We start from the raw sequence: 8,751 nt of genomic DNA on the forward strand, positions 1-8,751 counted from the left end.
TTTATTTATTTCGTCCGTTGGACCCATTCCCGGTTTCCAAAGCTAGTTTCGAATCCACGACTCGCTCTCCACCAACCATCTGGCTGCCGTCCGCAGTGTCTCCATTGGTGACCTTTCTAGCACCATCCAAAAAAGGTTTCCGAGGTTACATGGTTTTGTCATGGAAGTGTTGTGCAAGTATGTAAGTTATTTATGTTGATTGTCTGTATTGTCTTGTCATTGTCTTCATAAATTAGTACAGGTTTTGAAGAAGTTGTATTTACAGCCTTCATCTGCGTAATTTTTGTCCGGAAATCTGTAGAAATAGAACTCACAAAGTTTGCCCACGATACTTTTCTGTTCACTTTTAGAATTCGTTATGATTTTGCACTCACTTTTTAAAAAATGATGAACTCTTCAATTCAGTTGTCCTTGAGGAATTTATCACATATTTATCTTTGAATTGGTCAGCAGCAGAAATAAGGCAATCCGTAGTGTATGTTAGAGATTCATCAACGTCATTTCTAAAGATAATTATATCCGTTAAATCCCTAAGAATTTTACTGAAGAAATCCCAGTTTGCTTGAGAAATTTTCCATTTCTCATGAACATAGTTGGTTTTAGGTGAACTATTATAAATAAGAATTGTATTCTTATAATGACTACTATAATATTAAGTTTGAAGAATATTCCAGTGGTGGAGAGAAGCAATTTGGGGGTTACAAAAACTCAAGTCTATGGAGAAAAACGTTCCGGATTGTATTTGAAAATATTTAGAGTTTCCAAGGTTTAAAAGGTTAATATTGGTATTGTTTATTATCTGGAAAATTTTTCCTCGACCAAATGTTCATTCAGATCTTCATAGTGTATTATGATCATTGAAATCGCCAACTAATACAAACGGAACGAAAAGTTTTTGAATAAGATGGAATAGATCGGAGCTCTGTAGGTTAACGTAAAAAGGAATGTATATACTAGAAACGACTACTGTATTGATACACCAGGGAGTTATTGCTATTGCCTCCAAATTAGTATTTAAAGAAAACTCTTGGTGATGTATAGCTTTGAGTATAAAGATGAAAGTTCCGCCACTTGCATGTAAATGACTGGTTCTAATATAGTTGTAAGCAACAAAATTTTTTAAGCAAGGATTCTGAACTGTGGTACAATTGGTTTTCCGTAAGCAAAGAAAATCGCGAGAGTGATCAGATATAAGGGATTGCAGATTTTATAGGAGAGGATAAAAACCATCGCAGTTACACTGTATTAGCGTGAAGTTTGAGTGATGGATGATGTTAGTATCAATGAGATGTTTTTTCGGATAGTTGGGATAAACCAGAATGGTAATCATCGCTGGGTTCTTGGGAGATATTAGAGCTTGGCGAGTTTTCGGTTTCATTAAGTCAATGTTCAATTTATTATTTTTTTTATTAGTTAAGTTTTTTTTATTATGTGAGTTATTCTGATTTTGACAGATCTTTCTGTTAAAATTGGATGTACCAGATGTAAATTAGAATTCTGACCTGTAACTGAAAGTATTTTCTATAAATGCGATCATGTTGTCAGATGGCATGCAATATTTCCGGGTATTGAAGGTACATATTCTTAATAGACTGTTTTGCAGTTTCCGTGAGTGCATTTTGTGAAGAAGATCCTTCGTTTCTGTTTTGGTTTTTTGGTATTTATTTTAGGGAGAGGCATCACATTGGAACTAGTTCTGGGTTAGTAGAACTGGTTTGAACTTCAGAATATCCTCGTTTGTTTGTAGAGGTGGGAGGTGCAATTGGCTGATCTAGTTCCCTTGTGTTTTCAGTAGGTTTTACATTGAAGTCTTTGGTATTTTGTTTTTCTTCTTCTTCTTTTTCTTCTTCTCCTTATTTTTATGTAGACAGGACTCTTTTTGTTTTTCAATGTTCCTCCAGTAAGTTGTTGTTCTATCGTTTTCCTGGTCTTCTTACTGATCGTATACTATTTTCGATAGCATTTTGTACAAGATCGTGTGGAATAAAAGGGAAAATATTGAGACTATTGTTCTTTTAGTAGGAGAAATAAGAGAAATTTTAATATATCGACGGCCTAAAAACAGGAACTCGTAAGTGACAAGATGATGATTTTAGAGGAGACCAAAAAAACCGTATCATATTTCATTTAGGGCGCATCTTATTATGTTTTTTGTGAAATAGGATTACCTTTGGTGAGAAAAATAAAACAAGCGAATATTTTTTAGAGTAATTTTGAATTTAAGTAAAATGACACTATTTACAAGGTAATGTTTTATCTAAGAGTTCACTTACCAAGTAGTGCTCAAATTTAAAATAAGAAAAACAACTTTATGTCTTTGAATGATTTATTAAAAAAATAATAATAAAATATTAACGTTGTCTTAATTAAAAGTATCAAATAAATTCTGGAAAAAGAACTAAAAACTTTTTTCATAAAACTAGGTTAAAGAGATAACTATTTTTCTTTGTTATTATAAGGTGGTGAATTATAAAAATACCAACAGTCACGTGGAAGACATTTTTTATCGCCTGAAAGTGTTCAAATTTAGTTTAAAAAATTGGATTTCTGGAATTGTAGAGAGGAGGAAATATCACAGATTTAAATTCAACTTTATCAGGCCGTATTGGTATTTTCTGAAACTCTTCACAAAAGTCCACTTTGTATGAAATTTTACCACCTTTGTACTAAATCGCACGGATATCCGTAACTAGGTAATTCGAATTACTTGTTCTTGAAGGTCACATAGACTTATACTTCATTAAACTCTTCTCTCCAAAATTTCCTAAAAAGTCAAAATTTCTATTTCTTGCTACATATGGCTGAATTCGTCCAGCCTATTGTGTGATTTTTAGGTACATAATCACTTGGTAAGTATATATCTTTATTTTTCAAACGTGTTTCTATTACCGTATGAACCGAGTCACACTCCATCTGAGTGTGAACCTTTTCAAGAAATGTTTGAACAATTAATACCTTATATTTGTCAGTTAGGTAGAGCTAGGTTAGAGTATAGGCAAGTATTAAATTTCTATTTTGGGTAGTACAGCCCTCCGAATATATAATTTATATTTTTTCAAAAATTCTTCCTCTAGGTATTCTACCAAAACAGAGGCATAGGTTGAAGCTTGGCATTGAGCTTCTATCTCATTAAACCAATAGCAAACAACTTTTTTTGTTACCAATGTGCAATGTAAAGTTGTGACAACACACTGTATTCTTATAATCTCTTAAGTGCGCTTGCAGGTATTTGTGGCGACAACTGCACGGTATTCTTCTTTTGATGCTTTTTCCTTGTCTTGTTCTTTTTAAGATCTTGCCAAATTTTTCTTTCGTAAGTTTTTTGTTCGAAATTGCCATTTTTATACATAAAACAAATATCGCATTGATCTTTGCGAGGCTGAAACAAAGAAATTTTTATCTGGTTTATCACGTTCTTGAATAGTTTTAGATAAAGTACTTTATGATTTTCCTCTTTGCACCGTTTTTCGTAAATCTTGTAAAATATTGCCAATATATAGCGACAACAAATAAGCTTAGAAAAGCAATGATTAGAATGCGCAGAATCGAGGTGTGAAACATATATTTTAGCATGGCTAAATTGACAATTACGAGGTACCGTTTTCTGTAATTTAAAGCCTTCTGGAAATTTTCCCAGCTGTAACCATTGGTTAGTAGATGCCGCTACTTATTCTAAACCGAAAATCGAAATATCTCATTTTATGCAAATTTGTCAGTTATGAGGTCCTGCCTTTCTGCCGTCGATATACAGATTCGATTATTGGATATTCTAGGTGCAAGAGAGATATATTTAGACAGTAGGTGACCAATATCGTCACCTACTGCCTTTACACAGTGGAATACATTAAGACTTTCAGCAGCAAAAACCAATGACGGAGTTGGTCTTGAAACATTACTATTTCTGGTTTGAGACACCATGTAGAATTTAGAGCAATTGGAGATCTGTTCGATGTTTTGTCGCCCTTGTAGTCAAAAGCAAACAACATTTTATCACTAAAATTATTTGGTTTTAACTACGATGAAATTAGTCTTTTACCTTAAATCGAATATAGATCTGCCCACACCACTGGTGGACAGGATTAGGTTTTCGCTGATTTCTTCGTTGTACTAATTATTATTTGCACCAAAAAATGTAAATAAAAGTTTTAATACATAGATACGTAAGTTGTCCAAGTTTATAATAACAGTAACTATAATTATGATTTATCGATAGCACTGCGGTTTATAAATATAAGAGAAAAGCAGAAAAAGATGGCACGATTACCCCTTTATACACGCTCGAACTCCAGTTTTGGATTTAAAACAGAATAATAAAGGAAATTACGTTAAGAAACACTAATATTGCAATCTTCAGTTATTCTTTATTAAGTCAAAGTGAGATAACAGTTTCCGTGTACCTAATATAATGTAAAAATAATATCAAAAAAATTAATAACATTCGGGGTTCATAAAACAGTACTTTCCTGTAAGTTTTCGAGAGGGTTTTAAGCTGTCTGATTCTTTTATACACTCGCCACAAAAAGTATCGCATAAGTTTCAAAACAAAAAAAAAGTTTAAAAGTAGATATAAATTTTAAGCAGAAAATATACGTGTAAAAACTTCTTTAGGTATTTAAGAGCAGATAAAATTTTAAAGTTGTTGAAATGTTTTGTTTTTGTCAAAAAAAGGAAAAAGTAATAACAGATAGGTACTTTTAATTTTTATCATTTTTTGTGTGTAGTAAGTTTGTTTGCTTTTCCATTTTAGAGTTTTCCGACTAAAATGTGACTTCTTTTCTGCCTGAGTCGTTAACCATATTTTGACTTTTATTGGAGATAAGCAGTTACAGCAATTCGTTGCCGTTTTTAAATTTTTGTGCAAGTTTATAGAAAATTGAGGTTACAATAGCAAGCCATATCCAGGACTTCAAATAAATATAGTACAATAGGTTACTTTACAGCCGTTTGGACCTTTCGACGACAGTAAATGATGACCGCTCTCTAAAACTTTAAGAAAATTTGATAAATGATAAAAAGCATACAATTTTAAAAAAATACTCAGATTAGATAAAACTATACTTTGTTAAATGTCTATGGGCTCGTCTTTTTTCTCTCTTCTCAACCATCTTCAATGTAACTTTAGAAATATTAGTGTTTTCAAGCGACCGCCCAAAAACCAAGGCAAATCTTTTGCACCTCCTCGAATTTTTTAATGTGATTATAATCGTAAATCTGACATTTTGGTTAAAATGGCTAAATAACAAAATATATCAGCAAAATGGATAAATAGTTTATAAATATAGTAAAGTAGGTTAATTTACAGTCGTCTGGACCTTTCGACGACTTTAAATGATGACTGGTCTCTGAAATTTTAAGAAAATTTGATAAATGGTAAAAAGCATTTAATTTTAAAAAATACTCAGACTGGATAAAACTATGCCTTGTTGGATGTCTATGGGAGCTTGACCTTTTTCCCTATTTTCAACCATCTTGTCCTCGAATTTTTTAATGTGATTATAATGGTAAATCTTACATTTTGGTTAAAATGGCTTAATAACGAAAAATAATAGCAAAATGGATGAACAGTTTATAAACATAGTAAAATAGGTTAGTTTACAGCAATTTGGACCTTTCGAAGACTGCAAATAATGACCGCTCTCTGAAATTAAAAAAAAAAAAATTATAAATGGTAAAAAGCCTAAATTTTAAAAAGTATTCAGATTGGATAAAACTATGCCTTGTTTCATATCTATGGGCTTGTATTTTTTCCCTCTTTTCAAACATCTTCATTGTAATTTTGCATCTATTCGCGTTTTCAAGCGACCGCCCAACATAAACAGTTTATAAATATAGTACAATAGGTTAGTTTACAGCCGTTTAGACCTTTCGACGACTCTCAATGATGACCGCTCTCTAAAATTTTAAGAAAATTTGATGAATGGTAAAAAACATTAAATATAAAAAAATACTCAGATTGGATAAAACGATGCCGTGTTGGATGTCTATGGGCTCGTCTTTTTTTCCTCTTTTTAACCATCTTCATTGTAACTTTGGATCTATTTGATTTTTCAAGCGACCGCCAAAAAACCAAGGCACGTCCTCGAATTTTAAAATGTGATCCTAAATCTTACTTTTTGGTTAAAATGGCTGAATAACGAAAAATATATGCAAAATGGATAAACAGTTTATAAATATTGGACAATAGGTTAGTTTACAGCCGTTTGGACCTTTCGATGACTCTAAATGATGACCGCTCTCTAAAATTCTAAGAAAATTTGATAAATGGTGAAAATCATATAGTTTTAAAAAATTCTCAGATTGGTTAAAACTATTGCTTTGTTGAATGTCGATTTGTTCGTCTTCTTTTCATCTTTTCAGTCTTTCATATGTATTGAAACTTTTTATATATTCGCGTTTCCAAGCGACCGCTCTAAAATGTTCAATAAATTTGATAAATGTTAAAAAGCATAAAATTAAAAAAAAAAAAAGAATAATCCGATTGAATAAAAATATGTCATGTTTAATGTCGAAATGTTGGTCTTCTTTTCCTCTTTTCAACCATCTTTATTGCAACTTGCTATTTATTCGCGTTTTCAGGCGACCGCTCTCTAACATTTTCAGAAAATTTGATAGATTACAAGTTTCATTCAAATATACATTTTAATTAACCAAATTGGTTTTATGAGTACTACATTGAAAATACTTTTACAAAGTTTAAATAGGATATTTTTAAAAAGTTATGGATTCAACCGTTACTTGATGGAAATTCATTTTATATAACAATAAAACACTGAAACACTCTTATTTTCAAAACTTCCACAACATTTATTATAATATCTTATCACTACAGCTGTTTCGACAGAGTGCCTTCCTCGAGTGATCTATTTTTGGTATGTCTTTACACTTTATAGTCTTTAAATGAATAGGCTGAGGAGGGGAGAACTGTTTGTCTTAATTTTTGATTTGTTAATTTCCATAGATTCTAATAAAGATAGGTTAAGGCCTTTATTTTGGAAGTGAAGAATTTGAAATTCGTCATTAAAAGAATGATTATTTTCATAACAATATGGTCAAAAGTCCTGTGTAATATATGTAAGTATAGTATGTAAAACATCTGGTTTTTAAACATGTGTTTATGGAAAAATTATAAATAATTATAAAAACTTATTTTAATTATATTAAAAAATTATAAATAATTATAAAAACTTATTTTAATTATATTAAAAAATTATAAAAAATTATAAAAAATTATGAAAAACTACATAAAATTATAAAAATTAAATAAAACTAAATAAAATTATATGAAATTAAATGAAATTAAATGAAATTAAATGAAATTAAATGAAATTAAATAAAATATAAACTACAATAAAAACTACATAAAATTATAAAAATTAAATAAAACTAAATAAAATTATATGAAATTAAATGAAATTAAATGAAATTAAATGAAATTAAATGAAATTAAATAAAATTAAATGAAATTAAATGAAATTTAAATAAAATTAAATAAAATTAAAGTCGCCAAATATCCAGATGGGTATTGATTTGTCCATAAACATAAGAAGATAATTACTACTTCCAAAAGATTGTTGTGATGGAAATAATGACAACTGTATATTGCTCCCATTTTCAAATACTTATTAATCTGTAAGAAAAGTATTTTGTGATATATCTATGTATTTCAGCATAACCTCCACCTTCCTTGTCTCTACACATATATCACAGTATAGATAACAACCGTATTCCCACTCCGCTTTGGCGCGAAAGTTCGCGCAATTTTACTCGCCCAGACAGCGACGCCATTTTCTCTGGTGTCCGAAAAATTTGACGGCTCTCATTGGTCATTGGCCATTGTCATTTGTCATAGACAAATAATATAGAGGCCATTGTATTTGATTACTTTTTGTGTATTTATAGATACAAATAATCTTTATACATTTTTTATTTCGCAATTACGTTGTATAAGTACATCGATATGTACAAAAATAAAAACAAAGCGCCTTGCCACACTTGTGCAGCTACAAAGTGTAATAATTCTAGAAAAAGTAATGTTAGCTTTTTTTCGTTTCCAAAAGATGTTAATAGGTGAGTGTTAAATTATAATTAAAATTGTGTATTACAGATGTTTAGATGTTATATTATTTATTAACGGCGGATTTTTATCGTGTATTAAAAAATGTTTGTATTTAGGGCAAAAATTTGGTTAATGGCATGTGGACGAGAAGATTTATTGGATAAGGCAGAACGTTTACATAGAAGTCATCGTCTTTGTGGTACTCATTTCGACAATAAGATGTTTCTGAATGATATGAGAAATCGATTATAACCTTCTGCAGTTCCCACAAACTTTCATTTAATGGAGGGCTCATCAACTTTTGATTATACTTATTCTGCAGTTGTCCAAAACATATATGTCTTCCAAGATATCCTATTAATGAAGGTAAATAAAATAAATAATTATGTAACACATAATCCCGAGTACCCACAGTATCCCGAGTAATTAGTGTAGTGCCACGTTAACAACACACGTTCCCAAAAATTGCTACATAACAGAAGGAATAAGGCAAATATAATAAATTCAGACTACTGTAAGTTGATATATATATTTACTACACTACTTTTTAATGATATAATAAATCTGATTGAACCAGTAACTAATGAGATAAAAGCTAAAAAACAAGAATAATCCTAACCTACGATACAATAATAATTTATCAATTACTAACTTTTTTTATACCAAACAAGAATTCAAACTAAAGGTGGCCACGC

The sequence above is a fragment of the Diabrotica undecimpunctata genome, chromosome 11 (assembly GCF_040954645.1).
Source record: "Diabrotica undecimpunctata isolate CICGRU chromosome 11, icDiaUnde3, whole genome shotgun sequence".
NCBI classification, from domain to species: domain Eukaryota; kingdom Metazoa; phylum Arthropoda; class Insecta; order Coleoptera; family Chrysomelidae; genus Diabrotica; species Diabrotica undecimpunctata.